This window comes from Equus quagga, chromosome 11 (genome assembly GCF_021613505.1).
Source record: "Equus quagga isolate Etosha38 chromosome 11, UCLA_HA_Equagga_1.0, whole genome shotgun sequence".
In the NCBI taxonomy this organism is placed as follows: Eukaryota; Metazoa; Chordata; class Mammalia; order Perissodactyla; family Equidae; genus Equus; species Equus quagga.
This window is the reverse complement of record NC_060277.1, coordinates 74,462,446-74,478,118: the sequence shown is the minus strand read 5'-3', so window position 1 is coordinate 74,478,118 and position 15,673 is coordinate 74,462,446. Positions and strand designations below refer to the sequence as shown.

Below are 15,673 nucleotides of genomic sequence, written 5' to 3'. Positions count from 1 at the left end.
AAGTTGAAAATCTTTTCACTTGTTTATTGGCCATTTGTATTTTATCTGTGAATTGCTTATTTATTATGTCCTTTGCCCATTTTTCTGTGAGATTGTCTTTCTTCTTATTTATTTAGAGGAGCTCTTTATATATTATGGATATTCACCCTTTGTCTGTTATATATGTTGCAACACTTTTTCCAGGCTGTTTTTTGTCTTTTAACTTTGTTTATGGTATACTTTGATCTAATGAAATATTTAATTTTTACTTAGTCAAGTAACATATTCCTTTATGGCTTCTGGATTTGATATCATGCTTTAAGAAGGCTTTGTCCATTCCATAATTATAAAAATGCTTCCTATATTTTTTCTATTTGTATGATTTTCATTTTATATTAGATCTTTAATCCATCTGGATTTCTTTACATATAGCATGAAGTAGAATTAACTTTATTTCTTTCCAATGGAAAGCCCATTATCCCAAGTCCGTTTATTGAATTGTTTACACTTTCCTGTTGCTTTAAAACATGTTATTAGGGGCCAGCCCCGTGGCCGAGTGGTTAAGTTTGCATGCTCTGCTTCAGTGGCCCAGTGTTTCACCGGTTCAGATCCTGGGTGCGGACCTGGCACTGCTCATCAAGCCATGCTGAGGCTGCGTCCCACATAGCACAACCAGAAGGACCTACAACTAGAATATACAACTATGTATCAGGGGGCTTTGGGGAGGAGGAGGAGAAGAAGGAGAAGAAGAAACAAAAAAAAACCTTATTATATACTCAGTTCTCACAAATACCCAAGTTTATTCTGGACTCAATTACCTTCAATAAATTTTTGTGTTCATTTGCACCAAAACCACACTGTTTTCATTGCAGAAGCCTTATTGAACATTTTGAAACCTGGCAAGGCAAGCTCCTCCTATTAGTCTTCTTTTGCAAAAAGTTCTAAGCTATTCTCATATATTTACTTTTCCTCAAACTTTAGAATCAACTTGTCACGTTGGTAGGGGAAGGAATTAGACTTTTTATTTGAATTACATTCAGTGTATAGATATTTAGGGTAGAACTGACATCTTTACAGTATTCTATTGAACTTTCCAATTCAGGAACATGATAGGCCTTTATATTTATTCAGGCCTGATTTTGAAGTCTGTCAGTAAAGTTCCATTGTTTTCTTCATGTAAATTTCTTATTAAGTTTATTCCTGGGTATTTTGTAATGTTGTTTCTATTGTGAATTGGATCTTTTGTCTCTTTGTATTTTCCAATTGGTTGTTTTAGTTGTGTAGAAATGGTTTGGATTTTTCTATACTTAACATATATTCTACTAGCTTACTGAATTCTCTCATTGGTTCTAATAGTTTTTCAGTTGATTCTCTTAAATTTCCTAAGTAAACAGTCACGTCATTTGTAATTCTTGAAGATTTTGCCTCTTTTCTTCTCATGTTTATGTCCCTTATTTATTTTTCTTATCTTATTGCACTGGTTAGGGCCTTCAGAATAATGTTGATTGATAGCAATGATAGCAGCCTCCAAATTACAACTCTCATGGTTCCCTGTGCCTGGAGTATCTATATGGAAATAGATGTGAGTCTAGAAATAACAATTAGCCCTGTATACATCAGATAAGAGCAATTAGCAAACACACTAGAAAGTCCTGACAGCTGCCCTTTCACTGTGAAACTCCATTGCTTGTTAGGTTAAGGAACCAGGGCTTTGATTGCTAGCGTGAGGCCTAGAGAAAAGAGTGGATTGACTCAGGGGCCCTGTAGTAGCCCCAGAACACAATTCCTGTATCCAAGTGGACAAGCCAGCACATCCTCACTTCTCACCCAGCACTACTGGGCTTGGTGAAGAGAAAGGGGGCATGTGTTTACTGAGTGTCTACTATATACCAGGGATTGTGCTAGGAACTTTAAACATAATCTTATTTAATCCTCACAACAACTTTATGGGTGAATAATATTATTCCCTTGTTCACAGATGAGGAAACTGAGGCTCGGAGTGGTAAGTATGGAAGATGACACAGCTAACCATCACTCACAGATGGGTTCATTGTTACCTGCCTCAATACTTTCTTTTTCAAAATGGATATTCCCTGCTTAGACCAAGAAGTCTCCAAATGTTTTAATCTCCTCTACACTGATGCCAGATGACCACTACCATCTCTCAGCCAAGGTTGATATTACCTCCCTCCTTGAAATGAGATAGAGTAAGCGGGGAGGAGCTGACACGTCCATACCCTCAAGCCAGAAGCCAAATCCCAGGCCTTGCTGGGCAGCAGATCTGCCACTGGGTCCCTGGAGCCTTTGGCTCCAGGAAGGGATACAAGTGGCCTTAGAGGCCAAGACAAGGGGTAGGGGTCGGGGGCAGTGAATGATCAGGGACAGGAGACAGGGGTGGGGCAAAGAAGATGTAAAAGGAAGCAGTGAGATGGCCCTGGGGGCAGGTTCTGGGGCAAAAGCGCTGTCAGGGAGCCAGGCAGGCCCCAGATCTGAATCCAGGTAGGATCAGTGGGGGCCAATTTCCAGGGCTCACCAGGCACTCCGCTCTCAATGTGGACTCTGAGGGACCAGGACCAGGGCCACAACCACATGGATTTCTGTTTCCATCCTCCAGACCATAAATAGTTGCTATGGGATCATGACAGAGAGCCAGGGGGCCCCCATCTCCAACCTGCACAGACACACAGATATACACACACAGGACAGAATTGCTGACCCAGAGCACAGACATATGTACAGACACAAGGGTATAAACACACAGATGACACGTAAGAGGACATGGACACAGGCCTGGATACAGGAACATTGACATGGGGGAAGACAGATACAGATGCAGACCAACCCAGGAGACAAATGTGCAGACATGTGGAGAGACTCATATGCCCACAGACACATGTTCCTATGGGTGCACACACCCACACACATGAGGAGAGACCTTGAAGGTGTCAGAAGGACCTTCAGACAGAGAGTTCTGAGCAAATCTGTGCTTGTGCCTGGCCCTTGAGGGGTCACAACTACTGCCTGTCCACACCAGACCTGAGAGAAACCTGGGCCACCACCCAGAGCTGCTCCCCAGAAGCCCCTCACCAGCTCTATGAACACACATGTGGTGGCCTGGCTCTTGTGACACGCGTGTGCATACCCCAACTGGCCTGTGTTCCACCTGTGGGGGCTGACATCCATTTTGGGGTGCAGATGGGAGCTACGGGATCAGCTCCTCCTCTGCAGGCCACAGGCTGTATCCACCGGCAGAGATGGGGGCCTGGGCTGGCCCAGGAGGAGGGAGGGGTTCGGGGGACCGGGGCGCGGCTGGGGCGGGCACAGGAGCCGGTACCTGTCAAACGAGAGCCAAGGAGCAAACTAGCTTCTTAGTCACCTTGCTCTTCTCCCCGTTTTGGCAGCAGCCCCTCAGGGCAAGGGGAAGCTGATATCATAATTATTGGCTCACCCAGCAGCTGCCTCCTCTCACCTGATGTCAGCACAGACCCAGGATAGGCGAGCTGACGGACTGACAGACGGACGGAGCTCCTGGCCCCCCAGACCCAGGCCCCCACGCCGACCTGCTTCACTGAGCAGGTAAGAGGAGACCCGGCCTAAGTCAGCCGTGGAGGCCAGCAGGGCCGGGCCAGGGCGTGGGGAGAGGGCTTGCCTTTTTAATGGGCCATGGGAGTGAGTGGGAGCACCGGGGTGCTCCCCATCATCTCATTGCAGCTCAAGGGAGACTCAGGAAGTGGGGTGAGTGCCTGGAGGCCAAGGAGGACCCCCTCCTCCATGCTCCTCCGTCTTCTTCCTGTTCTGGGTTGTCTAATTTCAATCATTCTTGTTGTAGCCTGGCTTTTCAGTCTGGTGTTTGTTGGATTTTGTGTACATGTCTCTGTGTGTTGAAGGAGGGCTTAGCCACCCTGCGCTGGGGGAAAACGAGGACTGAGAAGTGCTTGAACTGGAAAATGAGAGCTGAAAGACAGGGAGGCAGATTTCCAGCTAGGTGGCTTTCCTGGGTGGAAAGGGGAGAGCCCAGCTCTAGGGGCTGGGTGGTGCCAAGGCTGTGTGTTGATCAAGGAATCGCTCAACATCTCTGGGCAGCCTGAGCCGGGGTCTAGTTGCCTAGAGCCTGCGAGGAGGCCTGGGTTGCAGGAAGAAGATGGTGCACCTGGTGGAGAGGCAGACAGGTGGCAAACAGGTGCTGCGGACAGTACTGATGCTGAGCTCAAGGCAGAATCCTCCAGAGGTCTAGGAACATCTCTCTTCCTCAAGACCCCTGAAACCAAACGATCTGGGATATACACGGAACACTCAGACCCTTGAAGTCTAGACTTGGGGGTGTGGGAAGTGAAGGCCCTTAGGGAAATGGTTGAAGCAGCGGGGAGCCCCCTCTGGCTCCCACAGCTCCTCCCCACCCCCTACTTGATCAGGTAGGGCTCTGGCATTCCCCGTGGAGTCCCCCAGGCCCTCCCTAAATGTCCAAAGAAGCAAGTTAGATTAAGAATAGACTCTAACAAGTGGGCGTGTCTGCCTCGTCCCTGGGCACCCACAGGTGTGGGGGGTATGTTTGTGTGTGCATTGTGGCCAGGCACAGCTGGTCAGCGGGAAAGGACCCAGGTAGAGAGGACCCATCTTCTTGAGGAGCCTCTATGCCGGTCATTTCCTGCACCAGACAGGGCTACTCGCTTCTCAATTACCTAATCCAGAAGGAGGAAACTTCTTCAGTTCCCTCACGGTCACGAAGTCCTTCCTGGAGTCAGAAGTCTCTCCTGCTGCAGGTCCAGCTCTGCTTGCCACATAGCCGACCCTCTGCCCCAGTGATAAAACCCAGTTCCTCTGGGCTGACTGGAGGGCGAGGTGGGGAGGGTGGCATTGCACTCCAGTCCGGTACCCCTCGGGCCTGGCTCCGGTGCAGTGCTTTTACTACCTTGGTCATTCCCTGACCCCCAGGATGCAGGCAGTGTAAGAGCATCTCAGCTGATGGGGGGCAGCACCTCCTGCCATGGCCCCTCTCTTCTGTGTTGGGCCAGGGGGGCCAGGGTCGGGCTGGGTCCCGGGGAGGCTCAGGATCCTCAGGGACGAAGGTGCCACGGGGAGAGGCGCATGTCCTCCCAGCTCCCCGCCCAGCCCCGCCCTGCTGCCTCTGCCGAGCTCAGCTCCCGGCTCCAGGGCCTGCCGAGGCACGCTGCCCCCCCAGGCTCGGCGCCTCACTCACCTCCCAGGACCAGGAACCTGTTCTCCCAGGAATGCCAGGGAGTTCTCAGAGGACTTTATTTCCCAGGGGCTCAGGGAGCCCCAGAATACTCTTGATTCTGCTCCTGGGAAGGCGAAAGAAAGCTTAGGGGGTTTCAGACTCCTCCCTACTCCCCATCTTTGTCTCATCCATGCACTGATCCCACATGGCCCCCAACAAACAGCCTTCGTCTTTCATTGTGAGAGGGGAGAAAGCTTGGGACTCTTAAAGACAAGGAGGAAGCCCACCATGACATGTGCCTTCTGGGAAGCTGTCATGTGCCCCCCTGGGTCTCAAGGAAATCCTTTAGCCCCAACGGAGAGCCCCAAGGAGAGCCATCTGCCGTCTAAGAAGGCAACACTTCCCATGGGCTCTCCATCCTTCCCAGCCAAGAAGTGCTTCCTGATGTCTAACCTCTCTCCTCCCAGATTGAGTCTTCATGGACCAGCAGAACCCCGACTGCCTGCACGGGGCTCAGGCACATAGCCAGAAGCTATTTCTAAGTCATATTGACATCTCCTGGGAGCTTGTGTACAGGAAGGGACAGAAAGCAGGCCCCACGCCCACTACCCCTCCGTTAGTCTCTCCAGCTCCATACTCTAGTGAGGAGGGGCTGCTGGGAGCCACTTCTGCCCACCTCTCCTTCTTCCTTCATAACAGAGGGATGCAGGGGACAGAGGTCTCACAGGTGTGCCTTCCCCTCTTTTCTTCCCAGTCACAGCCCACCATCCCTGCCGAGGCCTGCATGGGAGAGCTCAGCAAGCCGAGATGGGCTTCTGTAGCAGGAGAGATTGACATTAGACTTCAGGGAGATTTTCCAGCATTTTAAATTGAGTTTGACTGGACTATGTGACCACAGGAGGTGGTTTTCTGAGTGGAGAGGCAACAATTGATCTGGGATGGGTGTGGTTGGGCTGGCAACAGGCCCAGGGGTAGAGAAATGACAAGATGACCTCTCAGAGAGTGCATCTCAGAAACATCAATCAAAGGTCCCTGAATAATTTTGGTCTTTCCACCTTACCCATTCCTATCCTTTGTCCCTTCCTCCATCTCTGTGCCCATCCCCAACCTCAACCTCCACCCCATCCCTAACCCCTCCGCTCCATCCCTGTCTCCTTTCACAGCCCAACCCTATCTCCATCCCCATCTCCAAGCCCACCCCAGCCCTCTTCCTATCTGACTCCCCATTTCCATCCTCAATTTCACCTCCATGTCCACAGCTTCATCCGTCTCTTCTCTCTCTACCTCATCTCCGCAGCTCTACCTCCATCTTCATCCCTAACCCCATCCTCCCATCCCGCACCATCCCCACCTCCCGAGGATGGATCTCTCCATATGTCAGAGATCAGCCTTGGAGCCTAACACCACTCATCATCGTCCCTGCCAGGTCCTAGTATGTCCTCCACATTCTCCCAGTGTTCAGGAAAAGGCCAGAGCCATGCCACTAGCCACAAAATGGATTGAATAGGATCATCCTTAGAGAGGTCCTCAGCTTCCTGATCCTATCTGGGCCTTAAAGGCTGCATGCTGGCAAGACAGTAAAAATGAGTTTAAGAGCAACAAGACAAGTCGAGGTCTGATGTCCAGATAGACCTCTCTACACTGCAGGTGGGGACAGGTGCAGGAGAGATAGAGACACGTGCTCAGAGGGCCCGAAAAGGAGGCAGTGGCAACCTTTCTCAGGGGCTTGGGAGCATAAGCAGTGCAATTAGGCATGGCCAGGCCCTAAGCAGGGAGCTGCACAGAAGCTGAAGCAAGGAGGTCTGTGGGTTGTTTAGGAATGACTGCCATTGTGAGCATCCCTGGCTCTCTACCCCGCCTGTGGCTCTTGCTTAGTCAGCTCAGATTAATGGGGCCGAGGAGAGAATTAGCTGAATCGTGATCTCTCAGGGAGCTTGAGTTGAGAGCCAACTGTGAGTCACAGAGAGAAGGGAACCCATGCTCTCACAGCTATTCTGGAAGCTCAAGGGGTGGGAGGTACCCGCAAGACCCCCAAAGGATGCAACAGAAAGCCCACTGGGAGTTCTGACCCTAATCCTCTAACCCATGCTCCTGGGACGATGCATGGTCAGTTAACTTCAAGTCCCCAGTCTGAAACTACCACTTTAGGCAAACTATAGCCATCCCAGACACTAACACACACACACACCCACCCTGAATGGGGCGTGTCCCTGGAACTGGATCGCCCGGAGACAGTTGGAGATCCCACCCACACTTGTAAATTCCACAGCCATGTTCCACACTACACCAGCCCATCAGTCTTGGAAGGCACAGGATGTGCATGAGGGCATACACACATCACCATGATCAGAAAACCCAGTTATCAGAATCTGCCCTTAGCAGTTACCCCCAACAGAGCCAGGGGTGACCGCAGCTGTGTTCACTGTCAGAAGCGTCCCCAGCTCCCTCTGGGAGGGATTCCTGGAGCCCATGTTGGGCCCCACAGAGCATGTGGCTTTGGAGAGGAGGCTTGGCCTCTCCGGGCCTTCCCATGAACATGTCCAATCTGCTGGAGGTGGCGAGGGTTTTGGAGAGAAAGTTCTTCGGGTTGACAACAACAAGCCTAGGAGGATCTTGGGGTTGTCAAGGGAGAAAGGTGGGGGCTGGAGCCCAGGAGTTGGATGAGCTCAGGGAAGCACCCCCAGAACATGCCACCTCTCCACATCCTTCTCCTCAGATGGGCGAGGGAATGATTGCACCCTCAGAGGCAGCTTCACCCAGCCCAGGTGCCTGGAGGAAGGGCTGTTGCACAGGCACCTGCAGAGCAGGCAGCAATCCCTTCTGCTGGTGGCGCTTCAGTTTCCCCACCTGCCAAATAGAAAGGGGCTTGAGTGGGAGGCCCTCCCAGTGCTTTTCTCACTCCAAAGTTTGGTAAGTCCAAGCAGTTAACTTACTGTCTGCCTCATATGTGTGCACACATGCACGCTGGACAGTGGGGGTTGGGGAGGAGGTGCTGCATCAGTACTTGTCTTGTACTAGATCTGTATTATTAGCAGTGGTGGCAGAATTAATATCCCTAATAACAGATTGGTAATAATGAGCAGTCCTTCTGATAATGATATGTACAGAGCACGAGAGGCCCCTGGCCCAAGGAATGGTGGGATCCTGAGCCATCTCATGCCCCGACTAAGGTGAGCAGGCAGAGAGTCCCACCAGCTGGATGTGAGCACTCCTGACCACCCCCATGAGGAGCACTCTGGGAAGAGCAAACGATTGAAGGGGAAAAGATCTCAGCCCCCATCCCTCTCCTGAGATCCCAGGAGCCTGGGACCCGGGGGAGGAGGCAGGGACAGCAGACAAGATGGTGTTGGTTTATGTTCCTCAGAGCATTTTGACATTCTGGCTCTCACTCAGTCCCCAGGACAGCCAGTGAGGTACGTAGGGCAAAGATGAGGATCCCATTTTATAAAGAAGGGAAGGAGGTTCATCCCCGTGATGAGCACACACTGATGGCAGAGATGGGAGAGGACGTTTCTGGGGTCCTTGGTCAGAATGACTCCCTGTGAGGGAAAAGGGGGGCTTTGTAGGGCAGCTGGGGGCTTCCAAGGTGATAAATGCCCAGCTAGGGGATGAGCTGAAACAAGGTCCCAGTCATCCCTGTTGGTCTCCCAGCTCAAATCCTAGCCATCCGCCGCCACAGCCAATCAGCTCAGCAGTCAGTTACTGGTGCAGCCCTCAGGAGGCTGGAGGTGAGACCACCAGGCTCAGCCCTGAGTGACTTCATTATGAGGGTGGGACTTCAGGACCCCAGAGCTAATGGGTTCTCAGAGGCAACCAATTTCGTCCCATCCTCCAGCTGATTTCTCCACCCTCCTTCAGCCAGCAGGGCTGGAGGAAGCCTGTTGTAAGGAAGGATGAAGGTGATATTTCATGATCTGTGAAAAATCCCCCTGTTCCTCCAGTCACTCCCTGGCTCATCATCTACTCTTTTTTTGTGTGTGCTTGTGAGGAAGATTGGCCCTGAGCTAACATCCGTGCCAGTCTTCCTCTATTTTGTATGTGGGATGCTCCCACAGCATGGCTTGATGAGCAGTGTGTAGGTCCATGCCTAGGATCTGAACCCACGAACCCTGGGCCGCCCAAGTGGAGCAAGCAAACTTTAACCACTACGTTGCCAGGCCAGCCCTTCATCATCTACTGTTTGGTCCCTTTCACAGCTGGGCGGACTGAAGATTGGAAGAAACATTTTTCTGTAGAAGCCAGTGTTTAAGGCCTCAGACCACCGCTTTCTGCATACTCTCCCCTGAAAGGATTAAGCAGACAAGAAGTCCCCATCCCCAAGGAGACCCGCTCTCTGGTCAGGCCCCCAAAGGTTCTAGGTCACCTTGCCCATCTACAAGTCTCTTGCTAGGTCTGTTCTCACCATCAGACCCAGTCATGCCTGTAAAAGTCCCTGGGGAAGGTGGAGGGTGCGGGGCACCTTCTCCCAGAACTGCCCATCTAAGGGGCTCATGTTCTTAGAATTGAGAATTTCGCCTCCTCTTCCCCTTGCTAACCTTGGAGGGCAAGCTGACCCTGCTTCTGGGAGCAAGATCTGGAGGTGGGCTCACAGCCCCTGAGCCTGGACTCTGGAGTAGGGAGGAGAGAGGAAAAGACCATGAATGGCACCCAAGAGTAAGAGCAATAAGATCCCTGGGGGCTGGGGGTGTTTAGGTAGGAGGTCTCTAGAAAGGGCCATCTAAGATGTAGAAGAACCCAGCAGAGCCAATCTCTCAGACCAGGTAGCCATAGCAGAGGAGAAAGGGGGTCCTGGTAGGTGTGTCTCCGAAAGGGATGGATGGGAGTTTTGAGGGGTAGCATTACTTGTTTCTTTGAAACCAAGCATCCCTTCCTTCCCTTCTACCAAATAAGCAGCCACAGGAGGTCAAGGACTCCCATCAATCTGTCCCACTGTCTGTTCATCCAACTGTCTGCCCATCTGTTTATTTATCCATCTGTCCACCTTTCCATCCTGTCATTTGTCTCTCTATCAATCTGTCCATCCATTGATTTGTCCATTCCATCCACCCATCTGTCCTCCCACCCACCTACCTATCCATCCATCAGTCCATCCATCCATCCATCCATCCATCCATCTGCCCACCCATTCCTCCATCTATCCACCCATCCATCATCCATCCATCCTGAGAAGTCAGTCCCCAGTTGGTTTCCCCAGGGTGGCTGGGAAGGCCCTGTGGTCCTGTGGCATTTATGGGGCATGTGACCTGCCTGCCTGGCCTGGGGAGGCAGCCCCACCCCAGCCCTCAGGCAGGGGGCCGGTCCAGGCATGTGGGAGTATTTATACCTCGATGGAGGCTCCTGGGAGGTTACTGGGCTGAATGACTCCCTGAAGCCGTGATGGTGGCCATGGCCCAGAATTCACTGTGAGTGCTTGGATTCAGCTCCTTTGGGGCCAGGGCTGGGTGGCAGGGGCTTGGGACGGCTGGAGAGATGGGAAGCTCCCCAGAGGTGGCCAGGGATGGTGGAAAGGAAGGGGTGCTGGGGAAAGGAGAGTGGGAGAACGGGAAGCTGTTGGAGTTAGGCATCCGCAGCCAGACTGGGACCCACCCTGGAGAAAGGATGAGCCCATTGCCATTTCCTAGTCTCCGAAGGGTCCCTTAGTGAATGTCAGGAAGGACAGGGCAAGAGGACTACGATTACAAGAGAGATGAAGATATCTGAAAGAACTTCCGGGTCAGCCCCAGGCATGGAAGGCGGCTCAAGTGTTTTTTCAGCATGGGCATACCGAGCAATGCTCTAGGACCAGCCTACTTCCAGAGGTAGGGGAAGGACTGAAGAGCTTCTGGAGAGCCCTGATTTGGGGAATGGGAATGACTCAGCTGCAGGTGTCAGTGGCTCAGATTTGAGGAAAGCATCACATGGGGGACATGATTGTTCTTCATCCTTTGTTCTTCCCCACTCCACCCCCTGCCCCTTCTGTCTGTAGCTGCCTCTCAACACACTTTCATCAGATCTCAAGGCAGGGGCAGTTTCCTGAAACCAAGACAGGGTCAAGAGCCAGAGGGGCCAGAATTTTGGCCTCAGAAGCCCAATCTTGATGGGAAGAGAGGAGCTAGAAACCCCCTCCTTCTTTGCTCCCCCAGACTGCCAGTATCCTGGGGTGCTTAAACCTCAGGAGCTGGCCCCCAGGCCCTTCCCTGCCACCCCCGACTAGGTAATTACCCAGCAGCTCCAGGGGACCCCTCCCAGGAGACAGGTGGGTGGAGCCCCGGGTGGGGCCACAGGCAGCACTGGGCACTGACCCCACCCCTTGTAAAACATGCTGCCGCAGCCAGCAACAGAAACCATTAAGGCGGAACTGCACTGTCTCCACCTCTCTCATAAAGGACAGGTAGCCCGGGCAGGAGGGAGTCTGTATGGAGAACCCAGTGAGGGCTTTCGGTGTCCTCTGTGACTCGGCTGCCCACAGAGGAGGCCGGGACACACCCTTCCAAGGAAACCTCCAACCTTGCCCCCTAGCTGCCACTCTGGCTTCCAGGTGTGAGCAAGGAAACTAAGGTGTTCCTGAGGTGGGGCCGTGTAGCATAGTGGTTAAGCACACTGGCTTTGAAGCCTGTGTCTGAATCCTGGGGAGCATAATTTGCTAGCTGAGTGAACTTGGGCAAGTCGGGTTAACATCTCTGAAGCTCAGTTTCCTCATCTATAAAATGGGGATGATAATACAGCACCTCCCTTATGGAGTTTAATAACTTACCCATCTGTACCTGGTCCCTTTGAGGATTTCCTCAGGGACGTCCCTCTTGAAGGCAGAGCAGGGGTGAGGGCCCTGCTGACAACTCTGTGGACCATATACACATCCACAGGACCAGCTTCAGCATCTTGAGATGCAAATGGTCCCTGTGCCTCCATTTACTTATAAGGAAACTAAGTACAGAAAGGGGAAGTGACTTGTCCAAGGTCATACAACCAGCAAACAGGGTGTCCCATGGACCCCACTCCCTGAGTCACTGAGTCCTGAGGCACTAGGAAAAGGGTCTCTGAGAGGTGGGGAGATGTGCTGAGTAGACGGGGCACAGGGCCCGGCGGTTAATGAGAAGGGCACAGAGCAGGGACTCAGCAATGGTCGTTGTTGATCCTGTTATGCTTTCTGAGGAATTTCTTACCCATCATGGCCCTTACTCAGTTTAGAGAGCCATTTCTTTCTTCCCTCTGACTCCAGGGAAGATCGAGTCTACTTCCTCCATCCCCACCCCTACCCTCCCACTCCCCAAGGATCACGGAAGAAGTTGTGAGAGCAGAGGGTGGACAGAATGCCCAGATACCGAAATGGTCTTCAGCTAATGTTGTGCCAGGGTTGTACCCCTGGACTGTGTGTGTTTGCGGGTGTGGTTGGGGCTCTTGAGGCCTGAGAATCAAGAGATGCTGTTTTCAGTTTAGCTATGTGGCCCTGGCATGTCACTTCTCTCTGGGCCTCAATTTTCTCCCCTGAAAAATGGGCTTAATGACCTTGACCCCTACCAGTGGTATGCTAATAAACATTCACCAACCAGCTCTCCAAAAACAGAAGAAAAAAATCCCCCAAACTTTGACTTGTAGTATTTGCTAATTTCCGTGGGGAAATACTCCCACCATGGCCAATTTGGGCCAGTTTCACTGAATGTGAAATTAGGAAGAGATGGGCACAACTGGCTCTCATGAGCCCATAGCAGCTGGCTCCAGCAGATCAATACCTGCTACCCTCCGGGGCAAGCAAAGAAATGATGAAATGAGATGATAGATACAAAAGTGCTTTGTCAACTGCAGAGTGCTTTATAGATGTAGAGTTGTGATGACAATCATCCTTACAGTCGAAGGTACCCCAGGGCACGATCCACCTTGGAGAGCCCTGGCCCAGCTCCAGCCCGGGAAGGGGGCAGGTTGTGGGCTGAGGGAGCTCACACTAAATGGCAGGGTCATGAGTGCCACCTGGGGTAGCTCCTGGGATCTGAAAATGGAGGAGAGTTGCTTGGACCTCCTGCACTGGTTTGCTCATATTTGCACACACCTCTCATCATGCTCTCTGAAAGTGAAGCTGGTAGGATAGAGGTTAGACTTCAATGAAAGGTTACTTCTGAATGCAGATGGCTCTGGATGGAGCCATCAGAGAGGCCTCCTGAGGGATCTAGAGCAAGAGTCACCCCGCCCCCTTCCTACTCCCAGAAAAATCTCTGGGAGTTTCTACAGCCATTCTACCACGGAGGAACGGCTGGAATGATCTCTGAGGTCAGAGTCAAGAGGAGGGAAGTTTTGCCTCTGCCAATAGGGGAGGAGGATGTCAGGGAGACGGAAGTGGGAGGCAGGAAAGAGGAGTTCCCTCTGCTTTCCTCCCCCACCCCCAGAGCTCATGGTTCAAATTAACTCTGTCCCACTGTTAATTATTAGTAATAGCTATCATTTATTGAGCATATACTATGCATTAAACTATTTACAAGCAATATTTCATCTAAACCTCCAGAGGGGTATGTATTATTAGCCCTATTTTACAGATGAGGAAACTGAGGCCCAGAGAAAGAAGTTAAGCAACTTGCCCAACCAAAGTCCCACAGTTTCTGGGATTTAAACCCAGTCCTGACTCTAGAGCTTCTGAACTAGATCATCCAACTTCAGAAGCTCTGCCGGCTGCTCCAGGGAGGGGTCAGGGGCCCAGGCAGCCTCATCCCTCCCCCCACAGTGAGCCCTTCCCTGTGCTTGACAGGAGCCTGCCATATACACCAATCAGAGACCTTCTGCCCAGCCCCTGAGGCACAAGGGCCCTTAGAATGCAGCTGGTGGAGGACTCCCTCTTTCCAGGGCTGTGTAGTCTTAGGCAAGTCACTTAACCTTTTCTCTGGGCCTACTTTCCTTATCTGTAGAATATAGCTTCAGCCGAGGCAACCAAGGGGGTACCATGGTCACTGAATCAGGAGTCATGATGTACAAAACCTACCCAGAGGAAACTCTGCAGTGAGGCCCATTCAGGGACTTCTGCATCCTCAGTGAAAACCAAGGAGTGGGCCTCTGAACTCTGCATAGCCTCCCAGGTCCTAATCCTGTCCCTAGGGGTTGGAGGAGGTGGGGTGGTGGTTTGGGCAAGCCAATGAAGGATATGAATGTCATGGCTATAAACTGAAGTCTTCACATAAGGCCTCTGACATGCAGGAACTCAGCCAGGGCTCCAGATAATGTCCTGGGACGTTATAGGGGCTGGGACAAGGATGGGGGTAAGGCAGAGGCTGAAGGAGTCCTTCTGGGGAGGCCAAACCCTCAGCGGGAGATGCGGCCCAAGCTGGGGCTCAGAGAGGCCTCCTCAGCTTCATGTCTCAGAGGAGCAGAGCTGGGGTCTGACTCCTCCGAGACCGGGCTGGGTGAAGGCCAGGCCGACAGGGCAGAGCTAGCAAGGGCAGCTGCCACCTGCGCATGGGCTCATTAGCCCATGTCCCCAGGCCTGCCAGGCCTGAAGCAGCGAGACCATCAGGGAAACTAGAGTCTGGGGTCAGAGGCCACAGCCACATTTGTCCACTGAAGCCAGATGTATGACATGTGTCCTTGAACATTTTCTATGTGCCAGCAGCTTATACACCTCATCTCACTTAGTTTTCATGATGACCCTATAAGGTGGGTCCGCAAGCCCCATTTATTAGAGGAGCAAAGTGAGATACAGAGAATTATACACTTTGTTCAAAGTCACACAGCCAGGAAGTGACACAGCTGAGACTTAAACTCAGTTCAGCCCAAATCCAAAACCTCTGCTCCTGACCACATGCTCCTCTGCCCCTGGAGAGGAGCGCGACCCCCGCGCCGTGAGTTACAAAGCCTGAGACCCAGAGGTTGGTGGCGGGGGGAACCCAAGCCTTGCTTCAGGAGGCGCTGGAGAACGCCTTGGGAGAGCAGCTCTGGGCAGGGGCCAGGCGTGGCAGGCAGGCCCAAGCTGTCCAGGAGCTGTCCAGGGAGTGGGAGCCAGGTCGGGCAGTCATGCGGAGCTGGAGATGGGCTGCCCTGCACCTCTGGCCCCAGGCCTGCTCCACTGTGGTGTCCAGTTACGGCCAGCTCGGCGCTTCCCCGGTCACGCCACATTTAGCAGTGCCGAGTGAGCGGGCGCCAGGACACGGAGCAGGGGCGGGGGAGACTCTTGAAGGGCGCGGGAGAGCCTCCCACCAGTCCTCCACCTGGACCCCAGCCACCGGCCCCTCCACCACTGATCCCCTGAGGGACTTTGGGCAAATACCGTCCCTTCCTTGTCCCCATTACTCCCCTGTCAAATGAAAGATACGGTTTATTTAACAAAGATGCACCAACCCCAGGCCGGGCACCATGGGACCCATGAGGCCATCCCGCCCTCCCAGAGCTCCCGGGAGAGCATGGTTCAGGACAAGCAGTTCTTCTGCTCTGCTTGAGGGGGGCTTGAGTAGGAAGGGTAAGTGTAAACCTCGTGCTTTTCTGGTTGTCTGGCCGCCTCAGCTTATCCCATCCCACTCTGACCCTCACCAAATGAAACTGTAGGAGGAGTGCAGCCTCCAGAGT

At 52.5% G+C, this 15,673-nt stretch overlaps 1 protein-coding gene across 10 annotated transcripts in view; it reads left to right on the top strand.

Moving 5' to 3' along the window:
* The first annotated feature begins 3,369 nt into the window (after positions 1-3,369).
* Positions 3,370-15,673, top strand: part of FOXN1 (forkhead box N1) — a 28,042-nt gene continuing 15,738 nt past the window's right edge. For 4 of the 10 annotated variants that reach the window (XM_046677759.1, XM_046677762.1, XM_046677763.1 and 1 more), the window contains exon 1: positions 3,371-3,555. The gene's annotated coding sequence lies outside the window, so the exon portion shown is untranslated. Of the gene's footprint in view, positions 3,556-10,502; positions 10,558-15,673 lie in introns of those variants that run through there. The other 6 variants (XM_046677766.1, XM_046677765.1, XM_046677764.1 and 3 more) reach the window with 5 other exon arrangements.